Raw genomic sequence first — 24,171 nt, 5'->3', positions numbered from 1 at the left:
TCCTGCATAATCATATAGGTAGTCATAGAAGTAAGATTTTTTATTAAAATCATTTTCCTAAGTAGTGCTACCTGAAATTTCATTGACCTGCTCAGATTTGTAACACTGGCCTGGTCTACACTATGAGTTTATCTCGAATTTAGCAGTGTTAAATCGAATTAACCCTGCACCCGTCCACACAATGAAGCCCTTTACTTTGATATAAAGGGCTCTTAAAATTGATTTCTGTACTCCTTCCCGATGAGGGGAGTAGCGCTGAAATCGACATTGCCATTTCGAATTAGGGTTGGTGTGGCCGCAATTTGATGGTATTGGCCTCTGGGAGCTATCCCACAGTGCACCATTGTGACCGCTCTAGACGGCGATCTGAACTCGGATGCACTGGGCAGGTAGACAGGAAAAACCCCGTGAACTTTTGAATTTTATTTCCTGTTTGCCCAGTGTGGAGAGCTGATCAGCACAGGTGACCATGCAGTCCCAGAATCAAAAAAGAGCTTCAGCATGGACCGTACGGGAGATACTGAATCTGATCTCTGTATGGGGAGATGAATCTGTTCTATCAGAACTCCGTTCCAAAAGACGAAATGCCAAAACATTTGAAAAAATCTCCAAGGCCATGATGGACAGAGGCCACAACAGGGATTCAATACTGTGCTGCATGAAACTTAAGGAGCTGAGAAAAGCATACCAGAAAGCCAAAGAATCATATCGACGCTCACGGAGGGAGGGGCGATTGATGACTGTACCTATCCCACAGTTCCCGCACTCTCCGAAAACCATTTGAATTCTGGGCTGAGCTCCCAAAGCCTGAAGGGTCAAAAACATTGTCGCGGGTGGTTCAGGGTAAATGTCGTCAGCCCCCCTCCTCCCTCTGTGAAAGCAAAGGGAAAAAATCTTTTCTCGCCTTTTTTCAATGTCACCGTATGTCTACTGGATGCTTCTGGCAGACGCGGTGCTGCAGTGCTACGCAGCAGCATCCCCTTGCCTTGCCTTGCGGCGGCAGACAGTACAGTAGGAGTGGTATCCGTCGTCATCGTCCCGTGGGTGCTCCTCGCTGGCCTCGGTGAGGTCGGCCGGGGGCACCTGGGCAAAAATAAGAATAACTCCAGGTCATTCTCTTCTTTAAGTTTTGTCTAATGGAGATTCAGTCCTGCCTGGAATATCATGGCAGCTGGAGGCTTCTGCCTCAGGCTGCTCTCCCAGAGGGAGGGAGGATTGACTGATGACATTTACCCATAACCACCCGCAACAAATTTTTTGCCCCATAATGCATTGGGATCTCAACCCAGAATTCCAATGGGCAGGGGAGACTGCGGGAACTATGGGATAGCTATGGGATAGCTACCTACACTGCAATGCTCCGGAAGTCGACGCTATCCACCCCAAAACTCTCCTCAGCTCTTCTGCTCCCTCCACACCTGCCAGCCTCTGCTCCTGAAGAAACCAGGGAAAATGGTAAGCTGTGTAATGAGTCTGTTAGGTTGCCAAATGCAGATGACTAGGTTGAACATGAGTATCAGAACTGAGGACTCCTCACTAAAGGATGTCTACACTGCCGCTGGGACAGGCACAGCCAGCTGCAGTGTAAATTTATAGTAAGAAACTAACAGAGAGTCCTGTGGCACCTTTAAGACTAACAGATATATAGGAGCATAAGCTTTCGTGGGTCAGTAAGTATCTGGCTTCAAAACTAAGCTTGATAAGTTTATGGAGGGGATGGTAGGATGGGATAGCCTAATTTTGGCAATTAATTCGGCAATTGATCTTTGATTATCAGCAGGTAAGTATGCCCAGTGGTCTGTGATGGGATGTTAGATGGGTGGGATCTGAGTTACTACAGAGAATTCTTTCCTGGGTGCTGGCTGGTGAGTCTTGCCCACATGCTCAGGGTTTAACTGATCACCATATTTGGGGTTGGGAAGGAATTTTCCTCCAGGGCAGATTGGCAGAGGCCCTGGAGGTTTTTCGCCTTCCTCTGCAGCATGGTGCACGGGTCACTTGCTGGAGGATTCTCTGCAGCTTGAGGTCTTCAAACCATGATTTGAGGACTTCAATAACTCAGACATAGGTTAGGGGTTTGTTACAGGAATGGGTGGGTGAGATTCTGTGGCCTGCATTGTGCAGGAGGTCAGACTAGATGATCATAATGGTCCCTTCTGACCTTAAAGTCTATGAGTCTATGAACATAAGAATGGCCATACTGGATCAGACCACAGGTCCATTTAGTTCAGTATCTTGTTTTCCAACAGTGGCCAATGGCAGGTGCACCAGAGGGAATGAAGAGAACAGGTAATCATCAAGTGATCCATCCTGTTGCCCATTTCCAGCTTCTGGGAAACAGAGGCTAGGGACACCAACCCTGCCTATCCTGGCTAACAGCCATTGATAGACCTATCCTCCATCAATTTATCTAGTTTATCTAATTCTTTTTTGATGACAAATAGAATTTTTTATTTTTATTAGATTTTTCAAATAATAGAAAAATTATACATACACATACACAAACACACACATATACATACAAAGCAGAGGACAGATTTTCACAGCTGTCTGGGAACAGGCAGGGGACTCATGCCATAGCCTTTGTCAGTGGAACCACCACATCTCTCTAAGATAGCCCTCCTCCTCCCTCACAGTCTTTTCACTTCAGATTCACTCCACACCTGCCCTTCTTTCCCTCTCTCTGCCCTGCCACTCTTATTCCCTTCCCTTCAATGTCTCCTCTCCCTTCACTTTTCTTTCAATTTAGCTTATCCCCTCCTACCTAAACCTGTCCCCAAAATAATAACAGCTGTGGAACTAACATGTTTGATGCTACCACACAATTCATTCTGCTTGATTATTATACCTTTTTCAGTAACTTGTATTTGTCTGCTCTCTATTTAGATTGTAAGCTCTTTGGGGCAGTGACTGTCTATTACTCTATGCATTGTATAACAGAATGGGGCCTCAGTCTTGGTTGGTTGTTAACCACAACTGTAGTAAATATTATTAATATCTACTACAGATTATTTATCAAATATGCCATGCTGAGTACAGTTTCAAAACATTTCAGCTTAGAGGGCATAATGAGCCTTTTTTTTTAAATATATATGGGAGCAGGCAAAAAGGTCAGTAATAGGGTGACCAGACAGCAAATGTGAAAAATTGGGACAGGCGGTGGAGGGTAATACGAGCCTATATAAGAAAAAGACCCAAAAATCAGGACTGTCCCTATAAAATTGGGACATCTGGTCACTCTAGGCAGTAAGCACCCAACTCGCATTGATTTTCAGTGGCATTTGGGCAACTAACTTTCATTAGAACCTTTGCAAATCTCCCCATATCTTTAATATCTCTTTTCATCTCCAAACATGTTTGGAATAAGGCCAAATTCAGAGATGAGTCTAAACTAGGGCTGTCAAGTAATAAAAAAAAATCACGATTAATTGAGTGATTAAAAAAATTAAGCTAAATTTAACCGCACTGTTAATAATAGAATACCATTTAAATATTTTTGGATGTTTTCTATATTTTCAAATATGTTGATTTCAATTACAACACAGAATACAAAGTGTACAGTGCTCACTTTATATTTATTTTTATTACAAATATTTGCACTGTAAAAAACAAAAGAAATAATCTTTTTCAATTCATCTCATACTGTGATGCAATTTCTTTATCATGAAAATTGAACTTACAAATGTAGAATTATGTACCCCAAAAAAATTGCATTCAGAAATAAAACAATGCAAAACTTTAAAGCCTACAAGTCCATTCAGTCCTACTTCTTGTTCAGCCAACAAGTTTGTTTAAATTTGCAGGAGATAATGGAAGTGAGAACAGACATTCGCATGGCATTGTTGTAGCCGGCGTTGCAAGATATTTATGTGCCATATGTGCTAAAGATTCATATGTCCCTTCATCTTCAACCATCATTCCAGAGGACACGCGTTCATGCTGATGATGGGTTCTGTTCGATAATGACTGAAAGCAGTGCAGATCAACGCATGTTCACTTTCATCATGAGTCAGATGCCACCAGCAGATGGTTGATTTTCTTTTTTGATGGTTCGAGTTCTGTAGTTTCCACATCAGAGCGTTGCTCTTTTAAGATTTCTGAAAGCATGCTTCACACGTTGTCCCTCCCAGATTTTGGAAGACACTTCAGATTCTTGGACCTTGGGGCAAGTGCTGTAGCTATCTTTAAAAATCTCATATTGGTACTTTCTTTGCATTTTATCAGATCTGCAGTGAAAGTGTTCTTAAAATGAACATGTGCTGAGTCATCATCCGAGATTGCTATAATATGAAATACATGGCAGAATGTGGGTAAAACAGAGCAGGAGACATACTATTCTCCCCTCAAAGAGTTCAGTCAAAATGTAATTAACGCATTTTTTTTTAAGGAGTATCATCAGCATGGAAGCATGTTCTCTGGAATGGTTGCTGAAGCATGAAGGGGCATACAAATGTTTAGCATATCTGGTACATAAATATCTTGCAATGCCTGCTACAAAAATGCCATGTGAAAACCTGTTCTCACTTTCAGGTGACATTGTAAATAAGAAGCCGGCAGCATTATCTCCCGTAAATGTAAACAAACTTGTTTGTCTTAGCGATTGGCTGAATAAGAAGTAGGACTGAGTGGACTTGTAGGTTTTAAAGTTTTACATTGTTTTCTTTTTGAGAGCAGTTATGTAACAAAAAAAATAATTATGGTACTTGTCTGAGGTGAACTGAAAAATACTACTACTTTTGTTTATCTTTTTTATAGTGCAAATATTTGTAATAAAAATAATAGTATAAAGTGAGCACTGTACACTTTGCATTTTGTCTTGTAATTTAAGTCAATATATTTGAAAATGTAGAAAAACGTCCAAAGATAGTTAATAAACTTCAGTTGGTATTCTATTAACAGTGTGATTAAAACTGCAGTTAATCATGATTAATTTTTTTCAGCCAATCGCCTGAGTTAACTGTGATTAATTGACAGCCCTAGTCTAACCTGGTATATTTTACATTTTCTTGTAACCACCACCATATAAATTACACTAATTTAGACTCCTATAGATGCTCACTGATATGTAAATTACATCTCTATATACATCACCATTGCCATTTAATCTAATTAATCCTGACAATAGCCTCAGAGGGTAGGTCCATTTTATAGATTGAAAAATTGAGGAACAAAAAAGTTAAGGCCATAATTCTCAAAAGCATTCATTAATTTTCCGTGCCCAGTTTTAGAAACATAGACGCTAGAATTTCACTTTGCATATTGGCACCATAAGTGCTCAATACTTTTAAAGATTTTGACATAAGTGACTTCCTAAAGACAGATAACAAATGAATGACAGTGCTAGAATTAGAATTGATGAGTGTGTTTTTTGATGATACAGACCTTTATAAGATATATTCACATCCACTTTTCCAAATTCAACAGCAACAATATAACAAAAATAGCTGAAACATTTTTAAAATGTAAATTATGAAAAGCAACTCTGGCATTTTTAAAGCTGTTGATGTTAAAAGTCAAAACATTTAACCAGTCACTCATTTGTATCCACATCTGTTTCTGAACAAGATTGTGTAGCAGATCTAACCTCTGATTTTTTTTTGTTCTACATCAGCTTTCATGGCAAACGTGGAATTTAAGTGAGTACAGGACCAAAGCCTCCACAAATCTTTTTATGGGAACTCCTTCCTGATGCTTCTCATGTCATGGAAGTGATATCTATAAACACAAACACTTATTCATCCTTAAATAAATCACACTTCTTTCTAGCCACGGGGATGATTCTCTGTCACTAATAATAAAGATCAGATTGCTTCCTTGAGGATTCCTTTGTATCTACTTATCTGTCCTCTTTATCAGACTCCTGAAGGCCATTTTTCATATAAATTAGCTCCTCACTGTCAAGCAGCAGAACCATAGAAAACTAGGACTCCTGAAATCCTGTAGGGTCCTCCCACTCTGCACTGCCAATTAGCTTGATATTTTTATCACTAACCTGATTTGGAACTAATTATAAATCAGTATTTTACCAATCTGTTTTCTGTGATAAATGCCCCAGTCAACTATTATTAGATCTGTTCCTAGGACAGCTAAGTAGCCTCACATCCACTCCAAGTCTTTGCTTTTCTTTATTACCTGTCCTGACCTTGAAGCTAGAGGGGAAAAAACACGCACATGCACACACACAAACAAAAACGAACTCAGGGCTGGCCAGAAGTCTCATGGGTTCTCCTCTATTCGTGGGTGTAGTGTCTGAGTGCTTTCTAGTAGTGCATTAAGTAATATGACTAGCATCACATACTTGTTCTCTCAGCCTCTCCCTCGGGGAGAAATGCATGCAGTGGATTGTTTTGATTTGGAAATTTGTTTTAGTGTGTGTGTTTATAAAATACACATTTTGCTAGTAAATCTGTGGCTACCTAGTACTTCATGGCCATCAAGCCCCATGGAATGCATGGTCATAAGTAGAGATAGAATGTACGTGCTTCTTTTTGCTCCAAAATCATAGACCCATGGCCATCAGAGACCTGTGGTTCCTTTTTCCACACCAAATGTAGAAGGTTCTCCCCAAGGGTCTGAGATCCAGGACAGTTAATACTCAGTCCTGTTCCAATGTCAAGTTTAAAATCTATCATCTCTTGACCCATCCAGTCTAACAATGGGAGCTTTATACCATTAGAAGGGGGAGTGTAATGGGGTTTACAGACCCCAAACTAAAGTTATAGGAATGCTGGAGTAATTTTGGGCCAAGAATGCCCCATCTCTGAGCAGCTGCTGGGCATGATCCTATGGAGGACCTGCTTAAAAGGGGAGCTCTGGCAGTCAGGTGGTGTAGGAGGGAAGAAGAGACTGGCTTCAAGAAGGCTGGCTATAGCTGCTCAGCCAGAGTGATTGACAGGGGAAGGACTGAGACTGTGAGTAAGACTCAGGTGCGGCCCTGACCCCTCCCCACTTCTCCCTGACAAGGAGTAACAAGTGGACTATGTGAGTGAGCTGGGGAATTTCCCCCTCGCTCCTATTCAGCTGGGAGTTGGGGTGATGAATTGTGACTTGGCTGACAGGCCTCCTGGACTGCCTGGAAGATCTATCCCGTGTTTGGCCATAGCTTGACCACTAGGCCTGCTGTCCCTCGAGCAAAACCTACTACAGAGATTTCCAGTTGGCCAGTAATTAAAGCTCTTGTTTCTAGCTTTGACAGTTCCTAAGATATCAAGCTTTATAGTCACAATATTTTCATATATAGAAAGGCTATTTTAGGTCACTATCAGTGTCCTGTACAACTGGACTTTGACTTCATAGGTGGAAGAATGCAAAAAAATAGTCACCAAAATATCAGAGGGGTAGCCGTGTTAGTCTGGATCTGTAAAAGCAGCAAAGAGACCTGTGGCACCTTATAGACTAACAGACGTATTGGAGCATGAGCTTTCGTGGGTGAAATGCTCCAATACGTCTGTTAGTCTATAAGGTGCCACAGGACTCTTTGCTGCTTTCACCAAAATATGTTTTTGAAATCTTTCCAACATTTCTAAAATGGTTCCCCTGCAAAATGTGCATATTATTATTATTTGTATTACTGAAGTAACTAGCAGTCTCAGTCATGGATCAGGACCCCATTGTGCTAGGTGCTACACATACAATTTTTTAAAACGCCTCTTTTTAATAATATAACAAGAAATATATATATATATATATATATATATGCATATGCTTTTTTCAATAACAAATGTAAATCTAAGTGAGGGTGATACTATACTTATATAATAATTCCTGGGTTCATCAAAGTTCAGGTCATAGAGCAGTGGCTTTCAACCTTTTTTTTTCTCCATTTGCAGACTCTTACAAAATTTTGAATGGCGGTGCAGACCCCTTTGGAAATCTTACAGGGTCCACAAACCACAGATTGAAAACCACAGCCATAGGGGGATGATTGTGATTATCTAGTTTGACCTCCTCCAAAACACAGGCCATAGAATATCCCCCAGTAATTCCTGCATCAAGTCCATAACATCTGGTTGAGCTAAAGCATCGTTTTAGAAAAACATCCAAACTTGAGTTAGACTTCAAGTGATGCATAATTCACCACATCCCTTGGTAAATTGTTCCAGTGGTCCTCTTGGTTAAAAAAATGTACTTTATTTCCAGTCTGAACATGTCTCACTTCAACTTCCAGACATTTGATCTTGTTGTGCCTTTGCCCACTAGATTAAAGTGCTATTAGAAATCTCCCCATGTAGGTTCTGACACTCTGTGATCAAGTCATGCTTTAACCTCCTCTTTGTTAAAGCTAAATAGATTGAGCTTCTTAAATCTCTCCCAGTTAGAGAGATTTTTCAGACCTCAAATCATTCTTGTAGATCTTTTCTGAAGCATTTCCAAGTTTGTAGCATTATATTTGGAAGTGTGGAGACCAGAACTGGATACAGTATTCTACAGTATCAAAGGGATACCAATCTGTATGGTAAGATTAGGTCTATGTAATTTTGTTTTAAAATAATTGATTATTTCCTATTTTCTTTTGAACTGGTCCAAGTTCTGGGTTGCTCTTGCTGAGGCTTGCTCCATTATGAAGTTTACTCTGATCAGTTGTACAACTTGTTATGGTCCTGTTGGGTTCATGCATGCTCTCAGGATTGCTTTCTTAGCCAGTGTTATCAATAATGAAGTTCTTAAAATGTTCATAATGCCAAGACTACACAATTGTGGCCTTTTAGGCACAACAATTTCTAACTGGTCCTTTGCTATGTGATTACGTTTTATTGTAAATGCTTTGTTCTTTTTTACATATTTTGTCAAATAATCATTGAAAAATAATGCAGCTATGGATTAGAAAGATCTGTGTTTGTATAATTTATTTCTGGAAACATAGTAGATGTGTCTTATAGCTTCAGAACACTGCTTTTGGATACTTTCTGTTTTAATATCTTTATTTAGAAGGGTGATGGTGCTTACAAAGTTCCCTTGTATGGGGTTCACTTATATTTTACACGATGCTGATATCTCTTTTGCTCCTAGTGGGTCTTACTATCTACTTTCCAACAGGATGCATTTTTCATAGATCTTTGTTAGTATTTAAGTGCTTAAAATTGTAACTTCTGAAATAGAGATAATGCACCTAGAGCTTGTCTGAAATTCTTGTTTGTTATAGGTATGGGTAACATTTTTGCATATCACAATAACTTTTTAGGCCCAAACTTGCCAACATTTGAAATATAGAATCAAGTTACTCCTTGTCAAAAATAATTATATCTTCTTATTGACTGAATCCATGTAATTTTATATTGCTTTCTGAAATATTTTCTAATCTTGTGCTAGACCACAATGCACTTTCTATAACGGAATGGTCAATTGGTAAGCAAGAAAACTATTCACTCTAATCAAATAAAGTGATTATTGAAGTAACACACACGGATACAAATTGTTCAATTCATATCGAAGTCCTACCCATTGGCTCCTGGGGCCAGTATATAATGTATTCTAGTTGGGTAGCCCAGAAGTACTTTAAAGCAGCTATGTCATAGAATATTAGGGTTGGAAGAGACCTCAGGAGGTCATCTAGTCCAACCTGCTGCTCAAAGCAGGACCAACACCAACTAAATCATCCCAGCCAAGGCTTTGTCAAGCCACACCTTAAAAACCTCTAAGGATGGAGATTCCACCACCTCCCTAGGTAACCCATTCCAGTGCTTCACCACCCTCCTAGTGAAATAGTGTTTCCTAATATCCAACCTAGACCTCCCCCACTGCAACTTGAGACCATTGCTTCTTGTTCTGTTATCTGCCACCACTGAGAACAGCCTAGCTCCATCCTCTTTAGAACCCCCCTTCAGGTAAATGTAAACAAAACTGTTTGTCTTAGTGACTGGCTGAACAAGAAGTAGGACTGAATGGACTTGTAAGCTCTAAGGTTTTACATTGTTTTGTTTCTGAGTGCAGTTATGTAAGAAAAAAATCTACATTTGTAAGTTGCACTTTCACGATACAGAGATTGCACTACAGTACTTGTATGAGGTGAACTGAAAAATACTATTTCTTTTGTTTATCATTTTACAGTACAAATATTTGTAATAAAAAACAACAGTGAGCACTGTACACTTTGTATTCTGTGTTGTAACTGAAATAAACATATTTGAAAATGTAGAAAAACATCCAAAAATATTTAATAAATTTCAATTGGTATTCTATTGTTTAACAGTATGATTAAAACTGTGATTAATCATGATTATTTTAATCACAGTTAATTTTTGAGTTAATTGCATGAGGGAGTTAACTGTGATTGATAGACCTAGTTCTTTTTATTCACTAAATTCTAGTGCCATATAGTAAGTTTCTGTAACTCTCTCATAGCAGTTGGTAGGGATATTAACAGAAGTCTGTTTCTTCATTGTTTTCAACCAAGTAACTATTTTCTACAGCACCTCTGCAAATTGTGATAATAGACATGAACTCCAAATTAACCATTAAGGAGGAATAGCTCCTCTAGAGGTGAATGACAAAGTTTGACAGTTTGCAACATGGTTAAGTTTAGTGAAAGGTTACCTGACAGTTAAAATCCCTCCATTAGCTGCCCCCAGACAGTTCCAATAGTAGCATCAAATCTTAAATCTCCCCTGAATTCTGTAATTGTGGATAATGCTCTGTAGATGGTGACAAGTAACAGCTGTTATGATTGGACTCAGGCTAATAAGGTCAAGCACTCTGAGAACAAAACAACATTTTGAACTTGATACAGGGGCCAAGAGATTTAACAGACAAGGAAGAAATCACCATATTATTATGAGAACATAATGTCTAACTAGGAATGTTGAAATTTTCAATTTAAACAGCAAAATCTCTACTGCTTCCTTTATCTGGAATCCTTAATCATGCTATCCTACTAACTATAGGAAAGGAAAATTTCATTAAATATAGGGTGAGTTTCCTCTTTTGTAAAAGCAGCAAAGTCTCTTGTGGCACCTTATAGACTAACAGATGTTTGGGAGCATGAGCTTTCGTGGGTGAATACCCACTTCGTCAGATGCATGTAGTGGAAATTTCCAGGGGCAGGTATATATAAGCAAGCAAGAAGCAGGCTAGAGATAACGAGGTTAGTTCAATCAGGGAGGATGAGGCCCTCTTCTAGCAGCTGAGGTGTGAAAACCAAGAGAGGAGAAACTGGTTTTGTAGTTGGCAAGCCATTCACAGTCTTTGTTTAATCCTGAGCTGATGGTGTCAAATTCACAGATGAACTGAAGCTCAGCAGTTTCTCTCTGAAGTCTGGTCCTGAAGTTTTTTTGCTGCAGGATGGCCATCTTAAGATCTGCTATTGTGTGGCCAGGGAGGTTGAAGTGTTCTCCTACAGGTTTTTGTATATTGCCATTCCTAATATCTGATTTATGTCCATTTATCCTTTTCCGTAGAGACTGTCCAGTTTGGCCGATGTACATAGCAGACGGGCATTGCTGGCATATGATGGTGTATATTACATTGGTGGACGTGCAGGTGAATGAGCCGGTGATGGTGTGGTTGATCTGGTTAGGTCCTGTGATGGTGTCACTGGTGTAGATATGTGGGCAGAGTTGGCATCGAGGTTTGTTGCATGGATTGGTTCCTGAGTTAGAGTTACTATGATGCAGCGTTCCGTTACTGGTGAGAATATGCTTCAGGTTGGCAGGTTGTCTGTGGGCGAGGACTGGCCTGCCACCCAAGGCCTGTGAAAGTGTGGGATCATTGTCCAGGATGGGTTGTAGATCCCTGATGATGCGTTGGAGGGGTTTTAGCTGGGGACTGTATGTGATGGCCAGTGGAGTCCTGTTGGTTTCTTTCTTGGGTTTGTCCTGCAGTAGGAGGCTTCTGGGTACACGTCTGGCTCTGTTTCCTTATTTCCTCGTGCGGGTATTGTAGTTTTGAGAATGCTTGATGGAGATTTTGTAGGTGTTGGTCTCTGTCTGAGGGGTTAGAGCAGATACGGTTGTACCTCAGTGCTTGGCTGTAGACAATGGATCGTGTGGTGTGCCCGGGATGGAAGCTGGAGGCATGAAGGTAGGCATAGTGGTCGGTAGGTTTTCGGTATAAGGTAGTGTTAATGTGACCATCACTTATTTGCACTAAAGTGCACTTTATGTCTGGGGAGAACCTCTTCTGTTGAGGCAAGGGACTTTTTTAATGGTCTGCTCTTGGAGGGTGATGGATCATTTCCAGAGGGCTTCATAGCAAACTAGTTGCTTCTGATCGACCATTTTTGTTTGTTTTTCATCATCAATTAGGTGGCTCCCTGTCATCTTCTTCCTTTGTTTCATTGTCACAGGTCTTCTTGGCTTTTTGGATGATGTGCAATAGATGAAACAAGGGCAAACTGCTGGAACCTATGGTGGATATTCAGGGCTGAAGGTAACTGACTACACATAAAGAATTCTTAAGATTTTATTAGAAGATCCTGTTTGAGAAAAAAGGGTTTTTCCCCTTTAATATAGCATATGCAATATCTTGGACAGTAGATTCCCCCCCCCCCATTTTTGCCCCCAGGGATTGATTCAAGCATTTCCCGTCATGAAGAAATTTGTTATTATTGTAGAGTAATAATTCTAATTTTCACTGAGCTGTCTGCATCCATGGCAGCCAAACAGCATATTGAGATGACTGCTTGAGTTTGCACCAGTGTTGCTCACTGAATTTCTGAATGTTCTGGGAGAAATTAATACTGCATCCCATATTTTGAACCCATCTACCCCTTGGCTGGAGAAAACTATCAGGATTTGTTAGCTAGTGGAGATTGTCAACAACCCCTTTAAGGAGGGCAGAGTACTGAGCACTCTTAAGAACGTGTGTATGAGCTTTTCTCAAGAAAACATCATTTCATGACTATAATTTAGCCAACTATAGACCAATATTTAATCTTATACTTTTGAATAAGAACATAGAGCGAAGGCAATTATGGTGAGACAATTCTGAGTATCTAGATGTGTTAGCTGGCCTTGTCAATCTGGTTTTATATTAAATTTTAGCATTGAGACTGCACTCATTGATTATCTTGTCCTGATGATAGACGAAGATGAGGTGTCCATGTTATGATCGTTAGGTCAATCATCTGCCTTTGATAATGTTTTTCGTGTGCCTTTGATGCTGTTGGTCACAATGTGACTCACTTGTAGAGCTGAGCAGGAGTAGATGGGATTGTCTTCTAGAGGCTTCATCTTTTTCTCTCAGATTCCAAAGGATAGTTTAAGGTAATTGCTGCTGTGTCCTGTGGGTTCTTTTGTGTTATGTTCCACAAGGTTTTACTTATCTTCCCTATTGTGAACATAGGATCATTAGGAAGGTTACTGAGGAGGCACAGATTGAGGTTCTTTCGATATGATAATATTGCTGTATGCTATCTTTCCATTTCAACTGACTCTAAGGGTGCAGCTGAGTTTCTTCCTCAGTGTCTGTTGGTGATTGGGCATGGATGAGAGCAAACTGGCTGAAGCTCAATCCAGAGAAGACTGAATGGTGTTGGCAGGTTGGGAGAAAAAAACTAGGAGATATGGTAAAGGTTAGATTGGCTCTTTTTACTGAAGATGTGTGACCAATTTTTCACTCAAGCTTTCAATTTGTGGGTCTTGTTAAGTCTCACATCTGTAGCAGGATGGTCATAAAGCAGCAGGATAAGATGTGTTTTTTTCCTATCTGCATCTGGTCAAGTATTTTACTCTTTTTCTTTGATACAGATCTTATTACTGCCATCCAAGATTCTTTCACTTCAAGATTAAACTATTCTAATGTCGTTTATATTGGACTACACCTTAAATCAGCTCTGGAAACTGAAGGTGGTATAAAAGGCAGTGGTCTACTTGTTGAGTATCTAGGTCTGAGCATGATACTACTGCCCAGCAACCTGTGTTGGCTAGCTAGTAGGATTCCAGGTGGGGCTTACATTTTCTTACTTTCTTCATTTTAAATTACAAACATAGTGTTATTTCTATTACATTTTTATGTGTTCATATCAGGTATGTATTGTCTGGTTTTACTTTGATAAGTACTTATCTCTGCACCTATTTCAAAAAAAATAAGAGGGTTTTAAATTTAAACCCAGAGTCTTTTTGCTTGTCACGTTTTGTGTCTAAAATGTTGCATAAAATCTGTGACTAATATTATAAATATAATAACTCTGGTTGAATACAGTAGGTCACTGGTAACAGCATAACAGAGAAGGAACAGTGTGCAAACATTACATCATCATAATATAAATGTCACAGTTCTTCATATAGGATAATTTACTAGAGCACACCAGCACCATGGATAGCTCCTTGCCATTTAGTCTCTTTCTTTGAAGACAGTGGGTGAAGTATGCTGTATTTTGGAGGGATTTGTGCAAGCAACATAGCTTTGTTCTGATCTACTGTATGTCTTACAAAATGGATGGTGCCCAAACATTTACTGCACCAGCTAGGATAAGGAAGAATTCTTCTAAAAATAACTACCATGGAATATTTAATTTGATAGTAAGGGTGCTGTGACTAACCCGTGGAATAGAGAGGCTGTGAGATAAGGGACAGCACAATAATAGGAAGGTATTTTTGTTTGACCTTTAAACCAGTGCAAAATGAAATAAATTTGCTGCATCCTTGTTGTACAGCTGAACATTAATAAAGGTATATAATAAATGTTATTCTACAGCCACTAGTTCCAGGAGGTGTATTGGTTCACTGTGGGGGGAAAAAACCTAACATTCAATTTTCCGTGAAACAAGGCAATAGCATTAGAGAAAGCACTTTTAGAAATGAATTACTCTGTTAAATTGTAGACAGTTATGCTAGAAATGGCCTAAGTGATTACTAGTGTCAATTAAGACAAGCTCTGGAATCTAACCTGGTTGCATTTTCAGATGCAATGAAACCAGCTCTCAAAGGCTTGATTCAAATGGAACAAAATTAATGGAATGAAAGGAAATATATCCTTTCAAGAAAATAAATAAGTACATGGTAAAAAGTAAACCAGATCAAAAAAAGATTTCTGAACTCTGCCACTTGAAAGAAACTAAATGCTAACAGTTTGCCATGATCTCTCCAGAATGCAGAAAATCCCTCATATCCTAAAACATTACAAGAAATAAAAAGAAAATAGTATCCATTTGTCAGAAAATTGCTAATTAATCTTTTATGATTTCTCTTATCATCACCAAGCAATCTGCTGCAGTAAGAACTCTACAGTTCCTATCAGAGGAAAAGCAAAAATAAGGTCAGAGTAGCATTTCCCAGAATTTCTCCATTATTTATGGAACACACATGAAAATTCAGAGGAATCTTCTTTGGTAGTAATTGGAGAACAAAATATTCTAAATTTCTTAGTATCATAAAAATTTATTTGTTTAGTGTAATCTTTGATATTTTTCAAATCAACATCTAAAAGACCAAAGAATCCTAGGCTATACCATGAATTTATTATACTTGTATTTGATTATGTTCTCCCTGTATTAAAGTATTAAACTGAAATAATTTTCAATTTGTAATTTAATGTAATGCTCATAAAAGCGAAGAGTGGATAGCCCTCATTTGATCCAGACATAGGAGAAGCAAACATCATGCAAACTTTCCACAAACAGCTGTGCCAAGGCACCCCAAGCTTGACCCATAACAGCTCTTCCTATCTGAGTCCTGATCCTCTCTCATTTTAATTTATTTTCATTGGAGATAAAATTTATTACATGATGACAAAAATAACATTGTAAATATAGTACATGAAATTTTTGATATTTGAATATAGTTATTAGTTTTATTTTTTTTAAAATTCATCTTCCAATGTAGTGTTGAAATTCAACCATATAGTGCTTTCCCAAAAATTAAAAAATAAAGAATAAAAACCAACAAAACACTCAGATATTTTAAACTTCAGTTAGAACCATTTTTATTCTGACACTCACTTGGTATAAAAGTGAGAATTGTGTTGCTAGATGAATATTGGTATTTTTACAAAATGATTATTTTAATCTAGGTATTTTGGGGACTTCTGAGAGCCCCTCTTCTTTTTCATTTGGGTGAAACATGGAAAGTTTGAGCTATTTCCAGCTGTATCTCCCCCCACTTGAATCATGGGACTGGGGTGCTCCCACATAAAACCCCTGACCAGAAGGCGCATATGATGGTAGAGTCATGTGACTTCTATAGGAGGTGGCTGCCTTTCTCACCTTAAGAGACCAGAGTTTGGATGTAAGTGTGAATAGGAGTCAACTTTATCACTGTGCCACAGTGCCAGTTAGATTTTAAGCTGAAATCTAATAAACTAGATTTATCAATTTGATAAGTATTATAATCAATATTTGAATGGATTTAATTAGGATAATTTATTTGTATTGAGTCCAGAGAGCGCTAGCTTATTAATTTTAGCACTAGGTTCTTTTCAGGTCTACTTTTACCTTGGACAGTATTTCTTAGATCAAGACATTTGGCTATTCTTAACTAATCAACAACTTACTAACTCACCCAGAACAATCAACAGTTCATCAATCAAATGTAGATACAACCAACTTTCTAGGCATGTACTGAACAGAAAATATACATATAATCTTATAAGCAATTAACACAGGTCAGTGCCGGGGCCCAGCAGCTATGCCAAGGAACACTACAAATCTCCAAGATTTCTTGTAACATTTACTTACAATCTTCAGATATCAATTCTTTAGTAGCTCTAATATATTTATTACTCTTCCAGTAATTCTCCAATGAGAAAGGATGCATATGTCTATTTTAATGGCATGTTACAAAAGGGAGTAGTTTAAAATATCAAGAGAAATTGCTTAAAGTTATTGGCTACGTCTCTCTTAGGCCAATTTGCTTGGGTGTATAAAGAAGAAACATTAGTTGGTTAAAATCCAAAGTATGGTTATTTGAGGTCTCACCTGAAAGAGTAGACTCAACAAGATAACTCTTAGTTATTTATATTAAAGAACATGAAGAAAAATACAATATCTGAAATGAAATTTCTCCACTGCTTCTTCTGTCTTATTAACCCTGGAAGAAGGGAGAGCTATCCATGAGGCTGGTCTAAGTGTCTGATAGCACTTCTGGATTCTGAAGCTTATTTGTGTGTTCAGTTAACTCTTTTCTTAGTACTGTACCCTGGAGGAGGGGAGAACCATGCGGGTTCAGTTAGTTCTGGGGTCCCACATGGTGACCTCAGTTTTACATACCTTGCTTGGGAGTTTGTCAGAGAGGGGCCACCTTCTTGTTTTTATCAGACACTTATCAACTCAATGCTCAGATTTCCTCTCTCTCTTTCTCTGCTGCTCTTGTTGATATACAACAAATTTCTTCAATCCTTTTCTTAGTCAGGGATTTTTTATGTTTGTTTAATTTCAAGGATTGTATTTCAGTGAAAGCCCTGGACTATGAACTGGAATATCACTTTTTAAGCAATTTCTTTCAATATTTCCCAGTTATACCCCAGTTATGTGCTTATATCTTTCAACATTCCTTTTTTCCTTCTTGTGTTGTACCATTCATTCCACTTCTGTAGTGCATCAATCATTTAGAATTAAAACAAAAATCCCTTAAATTTCCTCTCAATTTAGTTGACGTAGTCTGTGCATTGTTTGGTTATATCTCTTACTTTTCTTTTCACATGGTTACGGCTTAAATAGAACATGACATACATAGATATGGGTTATCTGATTCATAAGGCAGAGAAATTTATGGCTTCTAATTTGGGATGAAAGTTATACTGAAGGAACAAAACAGATTATTCACATATGGAAAGATGGTGCTTTTGATTCAGAAAGCAAACACATGTAGTTTCACATTTGTGGTGAAAGCTAGTTGGTTTGGACTTCTTAATTTTCCAGTTCCCACAGTAAGTTATTTCTAGTTGGTTTAACTCCTACAGTTTCTTTACTCATATCTGGTGCTTGGTTAACACATACACTCTGCACAGGAAAAAAGGGCAGTTATTGTTGTCTGTCACCCTGTAGCTAGACCAAACAAGAGATGGAATTTTCATCCACGAGTAAATTATGAGTCTTTGGTCTGAGGATCTAACAATAGCTGGAAGACTCCTTCTCAAGCTTTCCCTTCCTGGGGAATGTGTTCTTCAACTTCAGTTTAACTGATATTCCCCAGACAAGATGACCCACCCTGTTGGACGTGAACATTGGTTCCCAATGCCTTTAGCTCCAACAAGAAGCTAGTTTTGGATAATGCATAAGGGTGTGTGGTTATAATGTTAGCTGACACGGATAGATGGTTTCCTGATTAAAAGGGGCAGAAAGAAAACTACATACAGGGCATATTTGACATCTATATTTCTTATGGGGGAAAAGGTCAGGGAAAAGGCTTGTCTGTGAAGGGCTTAGCCAGAGGAGGCCTAGGAAGATATGTGTAGAGGAGCTGAAGAAGTTCTGTGGTAAAGACCTAAGATAAAAGGCAACCTAAGCAATGTCAGAAGTAGCTCTGATAGAACAATGACGTGGATGAGCATAGAGCAGATGGCTATTTCACTAGTTAGGGCCTTAGAGGGAGGGTCCGAGCTACCTTGGATCTTTTCGCAATGTCCGCTGAGTAGACAACTCTCTCTTACCAAAGGTGATGGATTGATTGCAGTCCTAGGGTGAAGTCTGTGAGGAGCACCTGTAGTAAGAGGAGAAAGACTACTGTGTATCGATTCAGTAAGAGCTGAGGAATTCTTTTTAAACATGGGGAAAAGGGCTAAAGTAGGGGTTCTCAAACTGGGGGTCGGGACCCCTCAGGGGGTGATGAGGTTATTACATGAGGGGGTCGCGAGCTGTCAGCCTCCACCCCAAATCCTACTTTGCCTCCAGCATTTATAATGGTGTTAAATATAAAAAAAGTTGTTTTTAATTTATAAGGGGGTCACATTCAGAGGCTTGCTATATGAAAGGGGTCACCAGAACAAAAGTTTGAGAACCACTGGGCTAAAGGATTACTTCAGCACAGGGAAGGGCTATGGGGAGTAGCATTCCCTGAAGCTGGGACAGTGGCCTAGCCATTGAAACATGGTTAACAGATTCATAGATTCCAAGGCCAGAAAGGATCATTGTGATCATCTAGTCTGACCTCCTGTATAACACATACCATAGAACTTCCCCAGAATAATTCCTAGAGCATTTCATTCAGAAAAACATACAATCTTGATTTAAAAATTGTCAGTGATGAAAAATCCACAGCAACCCTTGGAAAGTTGTTCCAACGGTTAATTACCCTTACAGTTAAAAATGTATGCCTTAGTTCATCTGAGTTTGTCTAGCTTCAACTTGAAGAGCCTCTGCATTTAGAGGCCAAGGGGAAAACCTCTGTCACAAAAGGGAGAATACTTTGGGCATGAACATGACCACTGTGGCTGTGAAAAAGAGTGGACTTGTTTGGTTTATTTACTGAGATCCTTTAATTTCCCCTGGAAGGGGAGATTTATGATTTAGCTGGAGAACCAAGTTGCTTCAACAGACCAGCCTATCAATAGGGAGAGACTGTGTACTTGAAGGGAAACAGAGATACAGAGTGTGGGAAACTGAGGCATGGACAACTAGTTTATTCCATTCTGGGATCTGAATTATAGGAGAGAAACAAAATCCACCCCTTGTTTACTATGTTAGCAGGGGGTAGGCCAGTAGCAGCTGGTCTTGAACACAGACTTTAATCACTGATGCCTCCATTTAGTATCACCACCAACCCTAAGGACTGAAGGGACAAAGGAGAAAGTCAAAAGTATATGTGCCCTTCCCAGGCATATGGAAGTGGAAGGGGCAATAGTGATAAGTATCCCAAGATACCTGAGGACTGAGAGGATGAGGAGACATCTGATTGTGGGATTGTGCAAGAATAACTCAGTGCCAGCTGCCTGCACTGTCTGATCCCCACGTCTTTTGAGGAGTATCTGAAGTGACCATTCAGCTCTTTTCTCTTCCTGGCTCTTTGATCTATGTACAGGAGGACATTTTTGCAAGTCTTTCCTTTCCCAGCCTCCTATCTCCCAGATCATGTGTATACTATGAAAAAGCATTATGCTGTAAAATGTGCTAACTAATGCATTTTAACTAAAACAACATTCAACATGATTTGACACTATGTATAGACAGGGACAGTTGTGTTTAAAATAGACCCTAAGTTAAACATGACCAATGAACATTTTAAACACAACTATACCTGTCTACCATTGTCATGTTTAATATTGTGTTTGTTAAACATTTTTTTTTCTAACATGTGTTTTCCCAGTGTAAATAGGCATCAGTGTGGGGGATTTGGCATTCCTTCTTTAGTTTGTGAGACAGAGGTCTGAGGAAAGAGACTTGCAATGCCGCTTCCTAGACAATGGCAGCTCAAAGGGTCACTGTGAGGGGAGATAAGGTTGATGATCTGCCAGTACAGCCAGTATCTGGAACCCATGAAGCCCACCCTCAACCATTTAGATTTAGGGGCCCTAGATATTCAAGGAAAATCTTATATTTCATTTTGATTTCTAAAATAAATTTCCAGAATCTTTCCTTGCCAAGACCCTCTAAAACATAAAAATCTACACTGACAATAGAGATGGAATGAACAAGCACGCAATCCTTATATAGAATAAATCTTACATTTGGGGTGTATCAAAGAATCATTGTGCTATACCTATGCATAGTGGTGTGATCATCACGATTAGACAGTCAATTACATTTGGAGGGAGGAGAAGAGGCACAACATTGTTCTGCAGGCCTGCCCAAAAGTGCTAAAGTTGGCTCTATTTGCAAGGCTACCATATGTTGCTCTGGGCTTCCTTTGTTGCATATGGCTGACCCTAAGCTCCTTCTTCCTCCCCAGTGGACTAGCTCCTGTGGCTCCTTCACAGGACAAGATATATATTTAGCATTGGTAAGAATGTTTGTTAAAGAAATCAGGATTTGTGTTGGGCTGGTAGAGGACTCATTCAGTTTGTGGATGCACATCAATGAAACAGGAGTAAATACATCTGATAACTTTAAATTATGTAAAAATTGCATTCCATCTACTGTATTGTAGAGGATAGTGATTTGTTAATTAGGATATCTGCCCCTCATGTCACTCTTTGGGAAGTACAAATGTACTAACTAACAAGATAACTGTATCTGAGGAGATAATTGGGGATTAAATATCTAATCTGTAGAATGTTGCAAATAAATCTTAAAATGTTTCAATACTTAAAGAATGACTGGAACTGCTGATACTACCGTTTTATATAATGGTCAAATATACAAATGACCAGTCTGTCTTTAAAACAAAATATTTTGGTCCTCTGAAGGCTTTGTCTGTCCCCACTTCTAATTACTAGCCCCACCATCTCTTTAGAGTTTGTTTTAATTTAATCTTGTGTGGTGTTATATACCCTCAATCTGTATTGTCTTCAGTGGATGAGGGTGCTCAGAAGCGCTCTGCATATAGCATCATCATCCTGTTGAGTTCTTCCTCAAAGAGGAGCAGCACTAGGGCTGTGAGGAGAAGCATTTCTTATCTCTGTAAAGAACAGGGCACTTAGGAGAGGGCTAGGAAGAATCCCTGAGAGCAGAGCATAGAGAGATGGCCGTAGCAGAGGGACTGTCTCTTGTCTTTAGAAAGTTTAGGATAAGTAAAATGTCTAATATTTAAAATTCAGCTGGTACAGATAAAGGTAAGAGATTAAGTGTTATATTACGAATGTTAAAGTGAATAGAAAAATCCTAAAAGCTAGTAGCATCCTAGCTGTAACAACAAAAATCTCAAGATTTCTCAATTTTTGTTACTACTAAAAGCTACTCTTGTACGCTATAAGAGTTCTTAGGAAGATAAATAACAAAACGAATGCAAAATATGTATGCTTACATTTATGTGTAGAGTAAAGTATGATAAAATAACTGTAGTTTTCTAAATCACGAATGTAAGAACACATGCCTGCATATTGGCATTGTATTTGTACTCTTATAAAACGCTGTCAGTACATCATCAATGTTGAAAATTTAGTTGCACAAAAGTCAGAAAATTTATAATGAAGGTTTCCACGGCAACCTCAGCTCAGTAGCTCAATTCAGCAACCTTTATTATTTAATTACATAATTGCAGAACACATATTTAGTAAAACAAAATGTTATATTACAAAAGTACTATGTAACCATAAAATTGTATATTACGCATCTTATTGACAGATTTTCCGGAAGAGCTGTACAAAAAGAGCAGTCCTCTTCAATTATATTAGGGACAGTATGTATTGAAAAAAATAGCTAAATTATCAGGAAATTGAACTGATAAACCCAATACCAAACTTATTGAAATCCTAGGAAACATCTATAATGACACATCCTTCAACTTCTAAGGCTCTGTGAAGAATTCATATCTGATCCCTTGACATCAGAGGTTAAGTAGAAGTCATAGGTGAAGTCTAACACTTAATACAAATGATAGATAACTGCTTTTCCAATGATATGCATAAACACCGGTTACTTCTAGTTAGAAACTTGTCAAACTGTTCATAATCGCCACATTACAGGATTATATAACTTTCAGAAGAGTGTCACATTAGCTAGTGTTGGATGAATATATTGTGAAAGCCCCTATTGTAATGCATATGTAAATTTCCAATACAACTACAATCTCAGGCTTAATGGTGCAACAACCACATTTATTTTTTTAAAGAAAAACAGACTGGAGAAATAATGATTTTCAATAAATACTCATCAAACAATGCAAAAATTACAGTAAAATCTGCCTTAGAGACCACCTCTGAAGAGAGAACCCCATCACGACCAACTAACTACTTGCAGAGGCCACAGAACACAGCTGCTCTCTGGTCTGCAAACCTTTGAAGAGAGACCACCTCTTACAAGAGACCACTTTTGCTAACTTCCATGCATGGTAACTTTTGGCAGGTTTTACTATACTTGGAAAACTTTCCACTAGCCCCTGGGCTAAAAATCTTTGAAGTTCCAGCCTGAAAAGTCTCTTATTGAGAATAGGAGTGCAAAACAGAAATACTATTTTAATTTGTGAAGCCACTGAATAGAGTGGAATATCAATGTTAAAGTTCGTATCAGGAGAATAATAATCCAAATTGTTAGTTTTTTTCCTCATGTAATCTGTATTAGGCATTTGTACCAGGATTGAAGTACTGAATATGAATTTGAACTTAACTCCTATGATTCCTGCATGCTCAAAGAGTATGTTTTCTAGACCACGAATATACATATGGTACTCACTGTACCACGCAAACATTCTATAGTATATGACCTTAGGGGACTGAAATTCCTACACTTCTGGGAGCAACAAGTTTGAATCCTAGTAATCATCTTGGTTTATTCTACTGAAGTAGATACATTGAATATGATGAAGTTTACTGTGAAGTTTTTTCAGATGAGATATAAACAAAAATCTAAGATTCTGAATAACCCTCTTATTCTTTTAAGTAAGCATTTGTCTTTCTGTGTGTGGCCAAAATTCCATTCATTGTGCGTCCTGTCTGCTGTTCATTTGCCAGATACCTGCAATCTGAGGGAGCTTTTATTATGGATTTAGTTGGGGAAGCACTTTGAGATGCTTTAAGAAGAAATCAGCAATATAAATGTGAGTTAATAAAGGCATATAGTGTATGTGCCCATTAAAGTGTCATAAACTGAAGATTAGAGCAAGGGTTGGTTTATCACTTCACAGTTAGTTGAGGTACACACTTGTATACAACTTCTCTCAGATAGTACTGGTGGAAGAGATCCGGTTAACTACACAGCATGGACAACCGCAACACTTATTATCCAATAACATCGGTGTAATAGTGACTCTCTCTCTCACACTCACACACGCACATTGCTGTAGATTAAACAATAGCTTTGTTTACAAACAAAATGTCAAAGTTTACAAATTCAAATTACATGAGGTAGACAGCTCTAATATCTGTGCTCCCCACTAGCTGGCAGAGCCCTCGTTCAAAAGAGGAAGAAGGAAAAATAAAAACTCACAGCTCTAGTTGTTTTGAAATGGACCAGTGATTTCTGCAGGTGGCTGTTCACAAAGGCGGCTGCTGGTGGGGGTAACATGTTGGCACTCCCAAACCTGCCGTTTTCGCTGTTGCCAGGTCTTGCGGTTTGTTTTAGCAGGAGAGGTGTGATAGAGGGGGTGTGGCTTTTCTTCATGCAGCCCCAGCTCCTGGAGGCATTTTTCCTTATTTTCCCTCAGAATCTGCTGTGGCGCAGAACCCCTAACGCCTCGCGCGTGTGCCCCCATTTCCCGCCCTTTTCGT

At 38.8% G+C, this 24,171-nt stretch overlaps 1 long non-coding RNA gene across 2 annotated transcripts; it reads right to left on the bottom strand.

The window, feature by feature from the left end:
- Window positions 1–923: 923 nt before the first annotated feature.
- On the bottom strand, window positions 924–24,120 carry LOC120409463. Of its 2 annotated transcripts, none has more exons than XR_005601307.1 (4): window positions 23,891–24,120; window positions 18,477–18,572; window positions 1,346–1,434; window positions 924–1,083 (listed from the first exon to the last, which is right to left on the bottom strand). It is a non-coding gene; the product is annotated as an uncharacterized LOC120409463 (long non-coding RNA). The 2 variants fall into 2 exon arrangements; XR_005601306.1 differs by having other exon boundaries at window positions 1,350–1,434.
- Between the last annotated feature and the right edge of the window lie 51 nt (window positions 24,121–24,171).

Source organism: Mauremys reevesii, linkage group 7 (genome assembly GCF_016161935.1).
Source record: "Mauremys reevesii isolate NIE-2019 linkage group 7, ASM1616193v1, whole genome shotgun sequence".
Lineage (NCBI taxonomy): Eukaryota > Metazoa > Chordata > Testudines > Geoemydidae > Mauremys > Mauremys reevesii.
This window is presented reverse-complemented; position numbering and strand designations above follow the sequence as displayed.